This window comes from Hibiscus syriacus, unplaced genomic scaffold (genome assembly GCF_006381635.1).
Source record: "Hibiscus syriacus cultivar Baekdansim isolate YM2019G1 unplaced genomic scaffold, ASM638163v2 tig00111027_pilon, whole genome shotgun sequence".
Taxonomy (NCBI): Eukaryota; Viridiplantae; Streptophyta; class Magnoliopsida; order Malvales; family Malvaceae; genus Hibiscus; species Hibiscus syriacus.
The window spans coordinates 4,132,976-4,155,381 of record NW_024062960.1 but is presented as its reverse complement, the minus strand read 5'-3'; positions in this window follow the sequence as shown (position 1 = coordinate 4,155,381).

Below are 22,406 nucleotides of genomic sequence, written 5' to 3'. Positions count from 1 at the left end.
TTGTTTTTGGGCTATGATTTGTGTATATTTATGGTTCAGTCCTTTAAATGTATATTTTTGCTATTTTAGTCCCTTAAGTTTTTGTTTTTGTTATTTTAGTCCTTTAAATGTCTTTTTTTTACTATTTTAGCCCTTTAAGTTTCTATTTTTTGTTATTTTAGTACTTTGAGTTTATGTTTTTGCTATTTTGGTCCTCAAGTTTCTGTTAATCATATTTTGGTCCTTTATTTAAGTGCATTGGTATTATTGCTTCCAACTTATTTTTTTATATTTCATTTTGTTCTCTAAAATATGTAATTGGAAAGTTTCATTGTGAGGGAAATCTACGAAGAAATCTCCCAACTACAAGGGAATGTGTCTTTTCGAGGATTTGTCGCATAAATGTTTGATTTATATTCGATAATTTTCTTTGTTCCACGTTTATTTATTTCGAGTATTTTTCACCGCTTTTCACTTTTATTTTTGTTTTATTTTATTTTACTTTATCTTTACGAAAATTGTGAAATTATGCCTTTTGTGAGGGGAATCTATGGGAAAGTCTCATAACTGTAAAGTAAGTGCTTTCTCGAAGATTGTTCACACAAAATGGCATTAATTATTCGAGAACTGACACTTTTTGAATAAAGTCAAATGAATAGAATGATCGTAATTTAAATATGTTTTTGAGTTTGTAATTCCCAATATTTAAACAACATATAATCTTTTAGGTACCAGAATTTGGGCGTTGTGGGGGTGCTCACCCTTCCCACACGTAATGGACTCCCGAACTCTTAAAAATGAATCTTTGGTAAAACGCATACCATTTTTATATCGTTTAAGGTTTCCAATATACCTAACTTAAAGGTTGGTGGTGACTCCAAAATCAAATTGTTTTCCAAATTAAATTTCATCGCCTTCTCTGAATCAAATTTTTTAAGTCTAACGGATCCCCCATGGAGACATTATGACAGTATAAATCATCTCGGGTTGAGTTTTTAATCCATTTGAATTTCATTCGACTCAAATTTAAGGAGATATATTCAATTTGAAATTTAACTTAATTTTTATGTCAAAATTCGTATATGATTCGATTTGATATAAGTATATATAAATTCTTTTTTATTAGATAAAATAAATATCTAATTAAAAAATAATATAAAAATAAGTATTAATACAATTATTTATAACATGCATAAGAGATAATTATAATATTATATTAAGTCATAGTGAGTTTTTTCACTCTAAATTTGAATATGATTATACCTCACTCTTTTGAGAAAACCTAACTAAAATTTAAAATTTCAAAATAAAAAAATTGACCTGATCGGATCATGTCGAGTCACATTACCTATTTATAAATGGCGAACTTAAAAATGTTTTTGAGAGTAGACAACACATAATTTTTATATGTAACTGGACACAAATAAAATTTTAATGGGAACAAAATCAATAAAATAAACAACTAATAAAAATTAAATTTCAAGATATGCACTTATCTAATTTCAAGATATACACTTATCTATCTTGAATATAAGGGGCATGGCTATTCGTTCCTAATGAAATACCAATCCCTATATGAAGATTAGATATATCACAGCATATAGGTCAGCAGGGTTAAATTCTTAAAGCTCCAAGAAAATTTATATATAAATTTAAAACGTAAAGGGATATGCTCAAATTATAATAGAGGGATTAAATCCACTAAAAGCTTATAGTATGAGGACTTTTATAAAATTTGACCTAACTAAATTTAGACTTTATTATATAAAATTACTTTCTTGGAGATAGATAAAGACCCAAACGACTAAGATTAGACTTAGGGATGGCAACGGGGCGGTTTCGGGTCAGGGATTGGTCCCCTCGTCCCCATTTAAAAAACTCGTACCCGTCTCCACTTAAAAAACCACAGGAATTTAAACGGGGATCCCCATCGGGTAATCGGAAAAAACTACGGGGAAACTGGTATCCCTGTTTAGCATAAACAGTTATTTAAACGGGTAATTTTCACCGCAGGGATAACCCCAGAGAAAATTACCCATTTATCTTATATGGTTATTTTTCACCACGAGGATCCCCGTTACCGTTTAAATTTCACACGATGACACGAGTTATTTAAAAAATAATGTCATTATCGGATCTAAACTTACCTGAAACGCCAAACACCACCAAATGCATCCAAAATATAAAAACAAAACAATTCAAATAGACAAATATAATGACAACGACTAATAATATAATGTTTCAACTTTCATAAACGAAATCATTCTTCCAAAGTTCCAACTTCCAAGTCACGTCAACGACACCACCATCGTCATCAAACAGTTGTGACCCCCGATTGCTACAATTGCACAAAAAAAATTATAAGCCACCAAAATTTATATAAAAAAGTTAATGATATCACGTATAACTTGTATATCAATTTAGTACCTCATCACCATCATCACGATCATATTCGATGCTTTTACAATATGCTTCAGACTCTTGTGAACAAGTTGTTGTATTTATTAATTTATATAACATATCATATCAATAATACAATTGAAAAAATAAACTTATAAATAAAAGAAATTATTGATTACCTCTTATTTCGTTTATTAACCAACTTTGGGCACACATTAGCGCTTCCAACGTCTTTGGATGAAGACGACTTCGATGAGGACTCACCAATCTACCACTTGTACTAAAGGCAGACTTAGACGCAACAGTGGATATTGAAATTGCTAATATGTCTCGGGCAATTTTTTGTAATGTTGGATACTTGAAACCATTTGTTTTCCACACCAAGACAAAATATCAAGCTCCAAATTTTGTGTCCTTACTTTCTCTTGAAGATAATGATCAAGCTCTGGCATGATACCTACAATAATAATTTTATACATTTAAAAGATAAATAAAACAATCAAAAGATAAATAAAACGAACTCATATAGTGATACTTGTATGATTATCCTTTTCAATGAATGTAAAATAGTCGTTGAAAATCCCCCCTCCACCTCTATGTCACTACGATACACAAGCTCCTTTAGTTTTACAATTTCAACATCAGACTTTTCAAAACCATAAATCTTCGGGAAAACATACTCCATCATTTTGAACTTGGATCTTGGATCTAATACAACTGCAACTCCCATAACTCCATGTATAACTGACCAGTATTTATCAAACTTAACAAGCATCCTCTCTCTCATTGCTTTTATCACTTCATCTCGATCTTTACTCCACTTACTTAATGCAATTCTTATCTCACATATAAATGGGAAAAAGGCATTTTTACAATTCACATCAGACTTTTCAAAACCATAAATCTTCGGGAAAACATACTCATCATTGAACTTGGATCTTGGATCTAATACAACTGCAACTCCCATAACCCATGTATAACTGACCAGTATTTATCAAACTTAACAAGCATCCTCTCTCTCATTGCTTTTATCACTTCATCTCGATCTTTACTCCACTTACTTAATGCAATTCTTATCTCACATATAAATGGGAAAAAGGCATTAGCCGTATGATACTTGGTACCCGAACACATCAAAGTCGCCTTATAAACAGTTGCAATTTTCCACAAATACTTGAAGCTAACTCCCAATCTCTATCTGTAGGTAAACTTCTATATTGTGATTCTCCTTGCTTTAAAAGTTTGAAAACATCCTTGTACACTATAACAACACTCAACATCAAATATGTCGAGTTGCCGCTTCTTCAAACTTTTCTATTCTTTTTTGTGTTGCGCTCTAAAAATAAACACTATCACTAATTCTCTCAATTCCATCCCTAATAATAGATAAACCATCTTGAACTATCAAGTTCAAGATGTGTGCACAATATCTCATATGAAATAACTCTCCTCCTAAAATCAACGAGTTCAAAGACAACTTGTCTAATAATAAATGAATCATCAGATCATTTGTGCTACAATTATCAAAAGTAGCTGTTGATATTTTTCTATCAATGTTCCAATCACATAGAGATTCATACAACACATCAGCAAAAACTTCAGCAGTATGAGGACAAGGCACGTATATAAACCTAGTAAATAAGTAATTAGAATCAATTTAGTTCTTATATTTAGTACCTAACTAGCAAATGTAAGTTTAAAGTACCTCAAATCAATTTAGTTCTTATATTTAGTACCTAACTAGCAAATGTAAGTTTAAAGTACCTCATTATTCGGCTTTGCATCTCCCAGTTATCATCGATCAAATGGATATGATTAACATGAAACCTTTTTTTTTTATTATTACTTGATGTCCACATATCTGTCGTAATGGCAATCTTGCTTCGATTCTTCTCCAATAGATTGAAATAAATGCAACATACAAATTAGAAACCAAATAAATACAAGATACAAATTAGAAACCGATTAAACAAATAAACATACCGCATTATTTTTTCTTTATCGAAGTCATAAATCTTGAGAATATCATTTTTTAAGGTATTCATATATGGAACCTTAAATAAAGGTTGAAGACCAACCATAAACTTTCGAAACCCATGATGTTCCACCATTACAATTGGATATTCATGCACTATTACCATCTCTGTAAGATCTTTTATTGATTTTTTGGGGTCAAAATTTAAGCATGATAGATTTGTTTGTCCATCTGTTGTTTTTTGCCCCATCCCAATCATTTATTGTCGTATATCTCTACAAGTTCACCTTGGACAACTCTTGAAATGATCATGCAAGTGTCGTGTCCCGTTCTTACTATTTGCTCCTAATTGTTTCTTGCAATAACGACACTCCGCCTTATCCTTACCGTTAACATTCACCTTCTCAAAGTGATTCAATACAACTGGAGTAAGTTTTCGCTTTCTACTATTTGTACCAACATTACTATCATTGATTTGTGTTTGTTCTTCTTCTATGGGTGAAATGGATGGGCCTTGGTTATTTGGCATCGGAGAGTCATGTTATTATTTTCAACTTGTGATTGTGCTTGTGCTCGTGCATTAGAATTATCATCTATGGATCGTTGAACTTCCATTATTGCTATGAAACAACCTTCATTAACAAAAGTAGCTATTAATGATCAGAAATGGTATTAGCATTTAGCAGGTGATTTCTATGGTTTGAAGAAGTAATAATTAGATAATTAATGTTCTCAACTATCATACAAAAATGGACTTGCACTTGCTGTAAAATCACCTCGATTCTAAGAATAATAACTTGATACTTGATAGTAACAATAATAGCATATCCATAATTCCAGATATTAACCAAGTCACATTTTTAATCACTAATTTCACATTTATCAAACTTGAAACAAGATTGAAGACAATTTAATTAGTAACTATTTTTCCTAAAATGCATCAGTTTGCAAACAAGATTGAAGACCATTTATCAAACTTGAAACACTAATTTCGTATTTATCATTCAGGTACATCCCATCCAGAAGTAGAAATTTAAAAGCAATTAAAATTACCCTATTTTTCCTAAAATGCATCAGTTTGCAAACAAGATTGAAGACCATTTATCAAACTTGAAACACTAATTTCGCATTTATCATTCAGGTACATCCCATCCAGAAGTAGAAATTTAAAAGCAACTAAAATTACCCACTACCAAATTAACTGAAAAACAAAAACAATACTGAGGAATTAAAAAACGGATAGATAGCAGCACATATAAAAGTGCAGGTTACATGGACTTGCACGCAGATGGGTGTTGTACTGCAAGCATAAGATGTTGTACTCCATGTATACATATTGAACTGAATGCACAAGAGAGTTGTACCACAACTATAAGGTGTTGTACTTCAGATTTTCTCAAAATCCATACTGTTGCCCAACAATTTTATATACACAGGAAGAAGATGATAGTAAACATAAAGATACAAGACCATTAAAATTGATTACAGAAGCTACTACCATGAGTAAAAGAACAAGATTGCAACCGTAAAATTGATTACAGACCGTTAAAATTGGTTTACAGAAGCTACTACCATCACATGCTAGTAAACATAAAGATGCAAGACTAACCTCAAATATAATCGGATGGGAAATGACAAGGGAATGCTGGAACTCGGAAGGGGAAGATCGGCCGTAGAAGTCACTAGGGAAAGGGGGAGATCGGCCGACGAAGTGGCGAGGGAAAGAAAGATCGGCCGACGAAGTGAAGTCACCAGCAGCGGAGTAGGAAAGGTGAAGATCGGCGAAGCAAGACTTGAGAGCAGCCGCAAGGAAAGTGACAAATAGGTCAAGATTTTATCATCCCCGAACCCGACCCGTTTAATTCGGTTTTCCCCGACGGGTTCGATTTTTTTTCCATCCCTGATTAGACTTGAGAATAAACTACGTATCTAGTCACTGAGATATTCACATGGTTATAGTTTAGTCATTATTTTAAAATTTTATACTTAATTTTATATTTTGATTTTATTTTTGTCACTTGTCGTAAAAAATTAATGGTGATATTGATGTGTCATCATAAAATCATGTCAGATCATTATCTATTTTATATATTTTCTATTTTTTATTTTTGTAAAGACGAAGAAAGAAATTTTCTCTCCTATTTACTATGGCGACGAAGAATCAAATTATCACTATATTTATTCCTTTTTCTACTTCTTCTTCCAAGTGCAAGTTAACTCCAAGGGGTTGCGGGTTTTTTTCTACCAATTGGAGCCCTCCCTTCACCACCCCCATGGGGATGGTCTATAGGGTTCATAACTACACCTCTTACTACAGGACGCTTATTGGAGGAAAACAAAAAATATTATGTTAATAGTTATATTAATTTTTTAACGGCGAGTGGCTAAAATGAAATCAAAATAAAATATTAAGTATAATTTTTAAAAAACAATCGAGTAATCAAAACGAAGTCGTTTGAATAACTGATTAACTAAATGCATAATTTAACTAGATTTTATTACTTATAAGAAGAAACATTTATAACATATAAAATATTACGCCTTTGATTTTATATTTTTATATGATGTTTATATTATTTAAATCTCTTTACATTCATACATTAAAAGATATCAAAAATCTAAATATATTTGAATTTATATATTCATATTTAATACATTAATAACGCTAATAAAAAATATAATAATAACGATATTAATCAAATCAAATTTAATTACTTATTTACTTTCTTAATTTCAATTGAAAATGAGGTCATGGAAACGAAATAAAAAATATATATATAATTGGAGTAGGAGTGGGGCATTGATTTGTAAGGCATGCCCTCCGGTGTGCCTCATTAAGGGCAGAGTTGAAGTAGCATAAGTGCACCTAACCCCACAAAACATGCCATAAGTGTGTCCCCAATTATGATGGGATGCCATGAAAATGGATCTTTAATTCCCTCCATGAATTATCATGAAAGAAAGAGTTGGACAGCACTAATTTTGCTACCTACGAATATTTATTTACTGCATCTCCTCCCAACACCATAATAAATGATCGGATTCTGTAGCAGTTGACAGACAATCATCTCTTCTAATTTTCGGAAGGGAAACATATTTAGGAAGGATAATGGGACGAGTTAAGTCAGATAAGGTTTTTAGTTTTTTTCGAATTTATTCTTTTGAACTACGAGGGGAATAAATTGTTTAATTTTAAAATAAATAAGGTCGAAAAAGTAATTAACCATAAAAATTAAGAAAATAGGGGTTTAATTTTACACATTTTAAAATTTAAAAGTCTTAAAAAGTAATGAAATCAGATAAATTTGGAGTCAAAGTTTAATTTCAGTAATTTTAAAACTGACAGCATCCTATAAATAATTATACCAAAAAATAATGGGAAGAACAAGAGCTTAATTGCAATATTTTTAAAACTATCCATAAAGTAATTATACCATCAAAATTGGGGGACCTTGCCGATCCCACCCATAACATGGTTATGCCCCTGACATTGAAAGATTTTTTTGTTACGAATAAATAACAAGATCTTGCTCCATAAATTTTGGAAACTATCTCATTAATTATAGTAACACAACAATATCACCTTAATTTTTAAATAAAAAAATATATTTTTCTAAAAAATATAAATTAATATGCGCGAAGAAAAAATTTATTAATATAATAATAATAATAACAGGAACAATTAGGTAATAGTAATACTCATTACAAATAATAACACTCATATCCATCAATGCCAAAATTAATAAAATATGAAAAATAATACGTTGAAGGATTAAATTGAAAGAAAACATAACTTAAAGGGTTGAAATACTATTTAATCATGGGAATTTAGGATCTAATTACATTATTCTAATGAAAGAAGGACTAAATAAGAAATTATCCCAAACTCTTAAAAAGGCCATGGTCCTTGATGAGTCAGAATTCTGATTGAGTCCTACGCTAGTCACGTCAAAAACGATATCAATTTGAGAGATTTAAAACCCAAAATGATTTTTTGGGGGAATGAGTATATAAAGAAAATTTTAAGTTTTTTTTAATTTCTTTCCTTTTATTAAAAAAATCTTTTTTTCTTCTTTTCTTTAATCTATCATCTCATTGGCATATCATCGTCGCATACTGACGTCGGTCACTATTGTTAGTGACACTGACGATGGATAGAAAACCTAAAATGGTTTCCTCCCATATATAGGGCATCAAAAAAAAATGTTTTTTGTTGCATTGCCTTTGTTGTTTTATTTCCTTAACTGGGACAATTACTACGGTGCAAAGGAGAAGACTAGTTGTGTTCCATGCGTCTTCAAAAGACTCTAAGACTAAAATGAGTCTTTAATTAAAGACTCCAAGACTCTTATGTGTCTTCAACCTTCCTAAGCTCATTCTTGGAATCTTATGAAGACTTTTTGTACTTCTAGAGTCTTCTTAAATCGCATGGACTATCACGTGTATTCTCCTTTACACCGTAATAATTGCCCTACTATGGGAAATAATGCTCATAGTGGATTGTTTTGGGAATTATTTTTCTCAAGGACATTATCTAAACTATTTTACCAACCTAAAATTATTCTATTATATCTCACATCTTCCCCTTTACATCGTAACAATTGCCCTAATTTGGGAAATAATGCTATGAATTATTTTGGGAATTATTTTTCTCAAAGACATTATCTCGACCATTTTACCAACCTAAAATTATTCTATTAACTTATTTTATAAATTTGATGGAATAATGAGGTGAAAAATGAAATTGACTCACATGAAATGATGATTTTTTTTCTCAATTAAGGTGTAATGAATAGTGGTTGTGGGAAGAAGGTTGGATCACTTTACGTCTTTGGGAAGACGCTTGGAAGACACAATGTCTTCCTCATGCTGCATGCAGTTGGAACACCGAGTCTAGCAAAGTAGCAAAGTAGAAGACGTTGTATTTTATAGGCGTTTTCCCAAATATGCCAGGTGATTTGTGTGTCTTCCCACCTATACTGTAAGCAAACACCATATCTCATAAAATAATTCCCTCAACACCCTCTACGAGTCAATTTTTTTCCAACATCTCATCTAAGCATTTTTGTTACGTTTTCATATTAAATAAAGAGTGTTTGAGATGATCGTCATATATTTAGGGATATGGTGAGATATTGAGTTTAATTGAGGTTTTTTTGGAGAGAGATTTGGTTGGTTATTGGGGATTGATCGGTGGCAAAGGTTAGAGGTATAAATGAACAAAGTGTTTGCTGAACTATTCGCACAACGTCGTTTATGTTCACGAACAAGTTTGTTTATAAGCTCATTTATGAGCTCATTTATTGACTCGTTAGTTTATGTTCATGAACAAGTTCATTTAATGACTCGTTTAAAAGCACATTTTCCTTTTATTTTTTATTTTTACATTTTAAATATTGGTGAATATAGGGACTGAATTGAACATACGGTCAATTTTAGAGTTAAATTATGAAGCTTAATGAGTTTAAACACTAGTAGCGTAATTTTACCCTTTTTTAGATTATCAATGAACATGTTCGCGAATGCTAAATGAACATGTTTGTGAATATATAAATAATCACTAAACAAACATGATCGCGAACGCTAAACAAACAAACATGAACACCTTCAAAAATAAATAAATTGAAGGAAAATATGAATGAATAGATTGAATCATGACTATTCATGAAAAAATAATTAAGTCTTTTCATGAAAAATAGTTATTTCATTTCACTATAAAGGTCATGTCTTTCCATGATAACCTTTTGATTAAAAGGTTATGATTTTTAATCAACTGGTTAAGTCATTTCATTTAAAGGTCTTAACCTTTCAATCTTCTCCTTATATAAAGGCTAAGCTGTGACACATTTCAACACACAACTTTCTATTATTTTCTTTCAAATACTTTACTTTCAATTCTCTGATTCTTTTAAAGTCATTTTTCGGTGATAGATAAAGACAAAGATTGTGTTCGATTGTTCACTACGGTTGTGCTTACTGTTGTGAACGTTTGTTGTTGTATCCTGGGAGACCGACGTCCAACGTTACTCAAAGCACCGAGGAGAGGACGAATTTGTCTTAAGGAAACTGTTCATTCAGGCCTCAACAAAACTTTTCTTCTATTGATTCAGTTCCATCCGATTACAGGTTCTATTTTAATTTCACATTTTTTTAACTTTATTATTATTGAAATGAATTTTTTTAGATTGTAATACTACAACACTATTTTTTCAATATTTTGCAACAATCTTAAGACAAATTTCTTGTGTTGTAGTTCAATCTAAACTCAAGCAGATTACCGTGGCAATATATTTAGGCTAATATATATTTCGTTTCATATTATATTTATTATTTTGGTTTTGATTCCGATTACAGAAAAATGTATGATACTTCATCCAATTCGCAGTCTAATACGATTGTCGCTACACAGACTCAGGCTGCAAGCCAAACGTTACCTATTACCATTAGTCATAATGAAAAGCCTGTGAAATTCAATGGAGAGAATTTCAAAACATGGCAACAGAAAATGTTGTTTTATTTGATGACATTGAATCTGACCAAATTTTTTAAAGATGCTCCTCCTACTATTAGAGAGGATAAAGTGGATGCTGCAACCGCATTCAACATTATCAAAGCATGGAAGCACTCTGATTTCCTATGCCATAACTACATCTTGAATGGTTTATCTGATGCACTTTATGAAGTATACATCATAAAGAAAACAGCTAAGGAACTATGGGAATCATTGGACCATAAATACAAAACTAAAGATGCTAGTGCTAAGAAATTCTTAGTTGCCAAATTCTTAAACTTTGTAATGGTTGATTCTAAAACTGTTGTGAATTAGGTGCAAGAATTCCAACTAATCATTCATGGTATTTTCGCAGAAGGGATGATTATAAGTGAATCCTTTCAGGTGGCGGCCATTATTGAAAAACTTCTGCATGCTTGGAATGACTTTAAGAATTATCTTAAGCATAAGAGAAAAGAAATGACAGTGGAAGATCTGATTGTGAGACTTCAGATTGAAGAAGACAATCGATGTGCGGCTAAAAGGCTAAACAAAACAACCAATCATAACATTGCCAAGGCAAATGTGGTGGAAGTCAAAAAGGACTTCAAGAAAAGAAAACAAGGTCAAATTGAGTCTAAACTAGAACCAAAAGGCGGTGTTTCTAAGAAGCAACAATTCCAAGGGAAATGCTTTAATTGCAATAAGACGGGACACATGTCATTCAAAAGTAGGCTTCCAAAAAGGTCCAGAACAAAAGAGGCTAATGTTGTGACAGAAATTTCCAAGGAAGTATCTGCAATTAACCTATGTGTTGTGGTCTCTGAAGTTAACTTGGTTTATTCAAATCCAAGATAATGGTGGCTTGATACTGGTGCCACAGGCCATATTTGTTGTGACAATGACTCCTTTGTTGAGTTGGTTTCTTGTGAGAAAGAAGAAAAGATAAATATGGGCAATGTTGCAACTTCCAAGATCAATGGGAAATGCATTGTAATTTTAAAGATGACTTCTAGAAAAGAGTTGAAACTTCAAAACGTGTTGTATGTGCCTGACATACAAAAGAACCTTGTCTCTGGGACCCTCCTAAGTATACATGGCTTTAGGATGGTGTTTGAATCCCAGAAGTTAGTTTTATCAAAAGGGGGAATATTTGTGGGAAGAGGATATGTATTGAACAATATGTGGAAACTCAATGTTATCTCTGTAAAAGCTAAAAATATAAATAAGAATGATTCTTCTTCTTCTGTTTATATGATTGAGTCATTAAATTTATGGCATGGCAGACTCGGACATGTTAATTATGATATTTTACGTAGATTAATTAACTTAGAACATATTCCTCCATTTCACATTAATTATAATTATAAATGTGAAACATGTGTTGAAGCTAAACTAACAAGGTCTTCATTTAAACCTGTTGAAAGAAATACAGAACCTCTTGATCTAATACACAGTGATGTTTGTGACTTAAAATTTGTTCAAACTGGAGGAGGGAATAAATATTTTATTACCTTCATCGATGATAGCACAAAATATTGCTATGTATATTTGCTTAAAAGAAAAGATGAAGCTATAGAAAAATTTATTCTCTATAAGCAGGAAGTTGAAACCCAATTTAACAAAATGGATATTAAAACCGCTTTTCTTAATGGATACCTTGATGAGGAAATTTACATGGAACAACCTGAGGGTTATGTAGCTCTAGGGCAAGAAAAGAAAGTATGTAAGTTGGTAAAGTCATTATATGGACTTAAGCAAGCACCAAAGCAATGGCATGAAAAGTTTGATAGTGTTATGATATCAAATGGATTTAAAATAAATGAGTGTGACAAATGTGTGTATGTCAAAATCACTGTTGATGGATATGTGATTCTATGCCTATATATTGACGACATACTCATTGTTGGAAGTAACAATGAAATGATAAAACGTACCAAAAATATGTTAAATTCAAAATTTGACATGAAAGACATGGGACTTGCTGACATGATTTTGGGCACCCAAATCAAAAGGTCATCTGAAGGTCTCATATTGACTCAGTCACACTATGTAGATAAGATTCTTGAAAAAATTGGCAAGGACGATTCAAATGTAGCCAAAACTCCAATAGATACAAGTCAACATCTATCTAAAAATAAAGGTGAAAGTGTTAATCAAGTGGAATATGCAAGGATTATAGGTAGTCTAATGTACCTTATGAGTTGCACTAAACCTGATATTGCTTTCACTGTAAGCAGTTTAAGTAGATTTACAAGCAATCTAGGGGAGAAACACTGGAAATCAATTGTAAGGGTATTGAGATATCTCAGATATACTCGAAACTATGGATTGCATTATTCTAGAGATCCTGATGTGTTAGAAGGATTCTCTTATGCCAGTTGGATATCTGATATTCAAGATACCAAAGGCACAAGTGATTATATTTTCACATTGGGAGAAGGAGTTGTGTCATGGAAATTTTCAAGACAAACAATTATAACCAGATCCACGATGGAATATGAGTTTGTAGCCTTGGAAAAAACTGGAGAAGAGGCAGAATGGTTACGAAATTTTTTGGAGGATATTCCTGAATGGCCAAAGCTTGTACCCAAAATATATATATATTGTGATAACCAAGCAATAATTGGTAGAGCACAAAATGTAATATATAATGGTAAGTCGAGACACATGCGACGTCGACACAATACCATTAGACAACTGATCTCAACTGGAGTTATTTCTATTGATTTTATAAGATCAAAAGATAACATTGCGGATCCACTAACCAAAGGGTTGAATCGAGATCAAGTTGATAAAACATCAAGAGGAATGAGACTAAAGCCCATGAATTGTTAAGGTTCTATGTGAAGGAAAACCCAACCTAGTTGACTGGAGATCCCAAGATCTAGGTTCAATACGACAACCCACTTGCATAGACCTTGTGAGGTCACTGTGGGGGGTTTTTATCCTTAAGCTCATTCCTATGATGAAAACAGTGGCTAAAATGTGGATAAGGTTAAGCAATGCTTTTAATGACCAATATGTGTTTCGTTGAACCGAACAACATAAGTCACCTATGTGAGAGTGAAGTGGAGCCGCTTCAAAGAGACTATTGGGGCATAGTTCTCTAAGCTATTGCAGAACCAGGAGATGTCCACGGCTATATGGACATAACCATGAGAACCAAACTCTTATCGGTAAGATATTTGTGTGAGATATGTCATCGCTTACACAAACGGTATGACACTTCAAGGACATCACGTCTACTGGACAGCCAGTAAGGTAAACATATTTTCACAAGGGAAGGTTCAAAGGGGGACGCCTACCTATCCTATGCAAATATCGAACGTAGAATCTATCACCACATCGAGTCAGTGTTTTAAACAATCAAATTCATGTGGGGGATTGTAGGAAAAATATGAATGAATAGATTGAATCATGACTATTCATGAAAAAATAATTAAGTCTTTTCATGAAAAAATAGTTATTTCATTTCACTCTAAAGGTCATGTCTTTCCATGATAACCTTTTGATTAAAAGGTTATGATTTTTAATCAAATGGTTAAGTCATTTCATTTAAAGGTCTTAACCTTTCAATAAAGGTCTTAACCTTTCAATCCTCTCCTTATATAAAGGCTAAGTTGTGACACATTTCAACACTCAACTTTCTACTATTTTCTTTCAAATACTTTACTTTCAATTCTCTGATTCTTCCAAAGTCATTTTCCGGTGATAGATAAAGACAAAGATTGTGTTCGATTGTTCACTACGGTTGTGCTTACCATTGTGAACATTTGTTGTTGTATCCTGGGAGACCGACGTCCAACGTTACTCAAAGCACCGAGGATATGACGAATATGTCTTAAGGAAACTGTTCATTCATGCCTCAACAAAATTTTTCTTCTATTGATTCACTTCCATCCAATTACAGGTTCTATTTTAATTTCACATTTTTTAACTTTATTATTATTGAAACGAAATTTTTTAGATTGTAATACTACAACATTATATTTTCAATATTTTGCAACATAAATATACACGAACGCGATATTAGAAAATCAAACGAACACAAACCAAACATAAACACCTTTAAAATATAAACAAAGGAACACGAAAACAATCTTATTTGTTCAAGCTCAGTTCATTTACAACCCTAATAAATGTTGAGTGAGAGAAGGGTCCTGTTGTAGAGATTACTAGTAGTGGAGAGTTGTTACGGTTGGTTTATTTTGGGTTCAGGATATATTTGGGCCTATGTTTGGTCAAGTTGTGTTTGGACCCATGTGTGTAAGACCCAATTATAGATTAGGTAAATTATATTCTATGAATGTTGATAAGTGATATTTAAGCTCTTATTTGATATAACCCTTGGAATAATCCTAATGATTAAGGAAATTTTATTCTTCTTTGATGACTCGAGTTTGAACAATGTAATTTACATTTGTGCGCGAGTTTAGATATAGGCCTTTTAATAAAAATTATTTAATAATAATAGATAAAAAAAACTGATAGAAGGGAGCATGACTCGAATTATAATATAATTCAAGAGTCAATTTTACACCAAATCCTTTTCAAAGTAACGTATACGTTTATTGCCGTTTTTACGTTAAAATGATAATAATTTTATTATCTGTCATGTATAATGAAAACGTCGACACAATAAATGAACAACTAAGCTTGTCAGAGTAAGAGTTATCCATAGGATGGAAAAATTACCTTAAATATATTTGGATTTGGATTTAGATTTTATGATTCATATTTGATAAATTTTTTATTCATATTTTTATCAATTATATAAATACAATAAATTTTGTAATACAAGTATAATATACAATATCGAATTCAAAGGATATAAAATATAAAAAAATAATTGATGATTAATTTCAATTAACCTATCCATTTCGGTTGTAATTGTAAACAAAATAATTTTGTTTAGGGTAACACTACCAAAAGCATCATATTAGACATATAAAGAAAGGATTATACATCCCGTTAACTACTAAGTGAAAACACTGGCGATTTTCTCGATATATCACCGTTGAACAATATATTTCCTGATCAAGCACCGTTCAGACTATATATTTCCCAATCTAACACCATTTGCAGAAAGGCGCGGCCCCTGCAACGCACTTTACGCTGATTTGATGCCACGTGAGGTAAGGCGCGCCCCTTGAAATGCGTCTTATGCTTACATGGTATACACGCGTGTAAAGCGCGGCCCCGGGGGGAGCCTTAGGCCACCTACACTACAACAAAATAGGTATTTTAAGGCTTTTTTACATATAGCAGCGTTTTTAATTGCCGCTAAAAACACATGCGGCGTTTGTCAAAACGTCGCAAAAAGCATCGCTGAAAATAGCGCTGCTAAAGTTAGCAGCATTTTTAAACAAAAAAGCCGCAATAGGTAATAACATATAGCGGCGTTTGTTCAACAAATGCCGCAATAGGTGTTGTTATTTAGCAGCGTTTGTCACAAAAATGCCGTAATAGGTTTTGATGTTTAGCGGCGTTTTCCCTACAAACGCCGCAGTAGGTGTTGATATTTAGCGGCGTTTAACTTACAAACGTCGCAGTAGGTGTTGATATTTTGCGGCGTTGTTACAACAAATGCCGCAATAGGTTATGATGTTTAGCGGCGTTTCTCCCACAAACGTCGCAGTAGGTTTTCAGATAAAGCGGCGTTTGTATCGAAAACGACACAATAATGGTTGACAATTAGTAGCGTTTTTATTGAAAACGCCGCAATAAGTGTTGAGCTTTAGCGGCGTTTATCATACAAACGCCGCTAAAGTTCGGTATATCACGGCATTTATAATATACAAACGCCGCTAAATGTATGGTATATTACGGCGTTTTTTAACAAACGCCGCTAAATAACACAAAATTTTATAATTCTAAAAATAATGCTTGATTACCCCCAAATCTGTTTTTTCAACCTGTTCCATTATCCAACAAACAAAACAACAATAACATCAAACTCTATATCCATAACAAACATCATCAAATCCAATATAATAAATAAGTTTTCATTAACGTAATATAAGTTCAGTTAAACAAGGTTCAGTAACATTAACAGAATGCTCATAACATAAATGAGACTACGATGGTGGATTCTGAGGTTGCGTTTTCTGTATCATTAGCATCATATCATTGAGTCATTTTTCAAATTCTTCACATCTCTGCTGATATGCTGCTTCTCTCTGTGCTGCCGCTGCTTCTCTCTGTGCTGCCACTACTTCTTTCTCTACTTTCGCTGCTGCTCTGGCTGCTTCTACTGCTGCTCTCTCTGCTTCCCTTGCTTCATATTCTGCTTTCAAGTTAGCCATTTGTTGATCCATCTCAACCAACTTTTCTTTTAAACGACTAACTTCGTGGTGGGAAGATCGAGATTGTGATGACATGTACTGTGATGAGCTGGATCCAAAATATTTGGTGGGAGTAACGAATAATCCTTGACAGTGCACCCGACCATATCTTTCAGGACCCAAAACGTCATTAATAGCTTGGTTTTCAATGTCATCATCATTAACAATACCTTGACTCGAAGCGGTAGCATGATGCTCCGCTTTTTTATCCCTCAATTTTTCCTAATAATAAAGTGAATAATTAATTAAAATAAAAAATGTCATGGTACAAATATAAATAAAGTCAGGTAAATTTAAAACATCTACCCAATAAACGTACCATAATTTCTGCAGCGTCAGCAGTCATAGGAGTGTCATCATTCTTCGTATGTGTCATGTCAAAGAGTTGTATTCGACCAACTTTAGAACCGGATGTATTTTCCTACAATGTACCATAATATAATTACTATGAGTTAGTATGTACATGGAATACAAAAAACTATTTCAATAATCTATAATACCTCCTCATGAGCTATACAAGCAAAGCTCTTTGATCCAGCCGTGTGTGTAAACTTTTGTTGTTGCCTGCTAGCAACACCAACATGCTCTCGGTCCTACAATGTCAAACAATCACTTTTAATGATGATTTAAAATTCGTTACAATTATTTCTGAAAAATACATCATACCTATCCTTTTTTTGAACTCCAAAATCTGATTGCATCTTCCCATTGATACCTGAGCATTCCTGGTGGGACTGTTTGCAACTTCTCTTCAAGGCTGAGATCATTCTTGAAGTATTTCTTCTTTAAGGAGCTCTTGTGGTCCCTCCATCTCTTTCCTAACGCTTGCTTCACATAATCGTCAGAGACCTCTAAAGAAAATTTCTCCTATACAGCAAATAAGTGTGCACCGTAAGTATAAATTAGTATTGAATTTTTATAGAGTATCTATTATAATGACATTATTACCTTAACAAAATCCACCGCTTGATTTTTGTTACTATTAGGCATTTCGCCCCATGACTCATAATTGATGGGTAACAGATTCGCATTACGTCCAACTATGCCTAAGTAACCTACTAGAAGACGTGATTTTGGGCCAATAGGTTGACCGACATCATTTCTTGAAACTTTGACATGATGCCCAAGAGGAAGTTGGTATAATTCCTTCAAAGTTGTACGTCCTCGAGTTTTGCGCGTTCCAGCATTTTCAACTATATAATAAATTATTAAATGACAGTTTTGAAAATAAACAAAGTAGTAAATAATGTTTCGAAGATTACTTTGAATTTTTACTTCTTCTTCAATAGTTTCAGGAACTTCGGAAGAGTCAGGTGCATTCGATTCCTCATTATTTCTTTCTTCATGATCTTCAGAAGCTCGAACAACCCGCAAATCAGTTATTTTTCTCCTCGGCATGCTATCTATAATAAACAAACATGAATAATAAAAAAATGAATTAAGTAATGAATATATTAAAGGACAACATGTTAAATGTTATAACATTATAAATAAATAAATGAAGATATAAAATCGTACAAAAGTCTTATGTAATGTCAGTTGTCATAAATATCTTCATCAACATCCTCCCGAACCCATTGAAATTGTGTTGTATTAGTGATAGTTTCATCTAAGTTTTGTGGTAGTAGAGGTAAACATTCTGATCTTGTTTCAATGTCATCTCTACTTCCATCCCCGATGTCTATCAAGTCTCTGGGAGTATTTCGAAGCACAACATACCAACCGTCATCCATTGAATCGTGACAATAAAATACTTGTTTCACTTGAGAAGAAAATACATATGGTTCATCCATCAAACGTTGACCCGTGTGAATTAATCGAGAGAAATTCACCATTGTAAACCCGAATTTATCTCTTTTTATACATCTGTTTACATCAACCCAGTCACACCGAAACAACACAACCTTTCGTTTTCCATAATAATCTAACTCAATAATGTCCGTAAGATTTTCATAATAATCGACCTCTCCCTCATGCAGATTATTGTCTCTTACAGTAGCATAACTTGTAGTTGACGAAGTAACTACGACTCCACAATTTTGTGTCCTCCTTAATATTTCACGAGATTTCGTATGGAACCTGAACCCATTAATGAGGAAGGCATTATATATTTTAACTATTCTATTCGGACCTTGAGAAAGCCATTTAACTTCATCACTAACTTCTCTCCCACTCCAAACTTATTACACATGAATAGTGAATTAATTTCCATTGATGTCGATATAAAAAGCAAGAAATATATAATTTATAAGTGTTCTGTAAGATTTAGTTGCTTACCGTCTGGCCTAACCATTCATGAAAAGTTTCTATGAATAACTTATGTAGCTCTCGCTGATTTAATCTTCGGGAGCATGCTCGATATCTCAATACTTCTTTAAACTCGCTATAAAGAATATTATGTCGTTAAAAATTGATAAATATAAAAGATAAAGAGATTTCATTAGGATTGAGTCCGAAAGACTTACGTGCGAAAGGGATCTATTGAATCGTGATGGAAAAGAACATATCGGTGTGATTGTACCCAAGACGTGTCATCTAAGTGTGCAATTTCAACTTTCCCTAATGGTTGACCATAACTTCCAAACAAATAATGTTGAGGTCAGTCATCAGTACTTAACACATCATTTCGATTTGGTCTATTCCATCTTGTTTCAACATCTTCCAAATATCTAGAGAAAAATGTCTTTCATTCCTCTACCAAATACCCTTCAGCAATTGATCCTTCCGGATAACGCTTATTACGACAGTAAAACTTCAACTTGCCCAAGAACCTATACACAAAACAACATAGTACGTAAATACATTTTATTAAAATGTCTAATCAGTAGTAATTTGAAAAATATCATTTAATTAACACTTCTCTATAGGGTACATCCATCGATAGAAAATTGGTCCACCAACTCTTGCTTCGTGAGGAAGATGAATTAGCAGATGCACCATAATTGTGAAGAATGAAGGTGGAAATATCTTCTCCAAGTTGCATAAAGTCAAGGCGACTCGATCTTCTAGTTTATCAAGTTCTTCAACACTTAGAACTTTCCCACAGATGACTTTCATTATATTAGAAAGTTTAATGATACAAGATGTCACCTTACTTGACATGCAACCGCGAACAGCTACTGGCAGTAAATCTTGCATTAATATGTGATAATCATGTGACTTTAAACCATAAAGTTTTCGATCTTAACACTGTGCAAAACACTTCTTTTTCTTTCTTCGAAACAGAAAAAATAGAAGGCGACAAGAAATATCTTCCATTCGGATTTAATTACGGATGAAGATCATGCCGAATTCCCATGTCCACTAAGTCAAGTCGACTCTTAAGATTATCTTTAGATTTTCTGCCATCATTCAGAATGGTCCCGATAATATTCTCACAAACATTCTTCTCAATATGCATTACATCAAGATTATGTCTCAGAATATGCTTCTTCCAATAAGGCAACTCGAAGAATATACTCCTCTTTTTCCACAAGTCTACCTCATTTGGATCATCCTCTTCATCAGACTCATCATCACTCTTTTGGTCAAATTCAACCTCTTCATTGACCTGCTTTGTTTTTTTCTTTGATCGTGTACTACTTGGTTGATTCATCTTTCCATAAGTAAAATTCATATTTTTCAACATTCTGAATATTTCAGACCCGGTTGTTTGGTTAGGAGCATTTCGAAACTCTTCATCACCATCAAACATATTCCTTTGACATCTAAATCTATGATTATCAGATAACCACCGACGATATCCTATATAAGAGAACTTCTTTCCGTTAACCAACCACTTCAAACATATTTGTGCAACACAACAAGGACAAGCATAATGACCTTTGGTACTCCAACCAGATAAATTTGCATAAGCTGGAAAATCATTAATTGTTCATAATAAAGTCGCGCGTAAATTAAAGTTCTCTTTCGTCAACACATCGTATGCTTCAACCCCTTCCCATAATTGTTTCAACTCAGCAATTAGCGACTGCATGTAAATATCAATATCATTTCCGAGGCCTTTCTCGCCAGGGATTATCATGGATAATATGAAAGATGATTATTTCATGCAAATCCAAGGAGGAAAATTGTATGGAACAAGTACAACAGGCCAAGTACTATACGAAGTACTCATTATTTTGAATGGATTAAAGCCATCAGTTTCAAGACCGAGCCTGACATTTCAAGGATCTCTGGCAAAACTTGGATACTTGTTGTCAAATGACTTCCAAGCTAAAGAATCTGCAGGATGCCGTAATACTCCATCATCGGTTCTGCTATCATGATGCCACCTCATAGAGTCAGCAGTCTTGGAGGACATAAACAATCTTTGTAGCCTAGGTATTAGAGGGAAATAACGCAGAATCTTGACTGGTTTCTTTCTTGATCGTGCTTGAGCTTCATCTTCAGTAACATTTTCTGCCTCATTAGTCATCCATCGAGATTTTCCGCATACATGACAAGATTCCTAATTTTTTCAATCACCCTAATACAACATGCAATCATTCGGAAAACTATGAATTTTGTCATATCCAAGACCCAGATCTTTTATCATCCTCTTCATATCTTTGCATGGTTAAGGGATTTTTGCAAAAGGAAACACTTCTCCTAGTAACTCCAACAATTGCATAAAGGAGTTTCCAGTCTACCCTCCTAGGCATTTTAAGTGGAAAAGACGAATGCAGAACGAAAGCTTTGAAAACTTTGATCCCTCATAAAGTTGTTCATTCATTTCATTCAGCAACTTGTAAAACTTTGCCGCTTCTCCATTTGGCTCTTCATCACATCCAATTCTTCCCGTCTCAATGAAATCATTAACATCATCCTGACAATAATTTTCTGTAACATACGGCTGTTGATTGTGCATATTAAATGCATCTCGTATCATCCCTTCCATGTCATCTTCTCTGGAAGTTGGATGGTGAGAAGGAGCAGGATAAGTCGAATAACTCGTGGAAGTAGATCTATTTGATACAAACTCTCCATGAAAGATCCATTTTCTATACCCCCGAACAAATCCAAAAATAACTAGATGCTCGTACACAACTTCACGAATGTGCCAATTAATGTTCACACAATTCTTACAAGGGCAAAGAATCATATTCTCTTGGCTTGCATTCACAAAAGCTAAATTTAGAAAGTTTTCGACTCCATTTCGATATTCGACTCTTACCCTTGAGAAATCCATCCAACTCTTATCCATTTCGTATTTCTGGAGTTTCAATTTAAAATG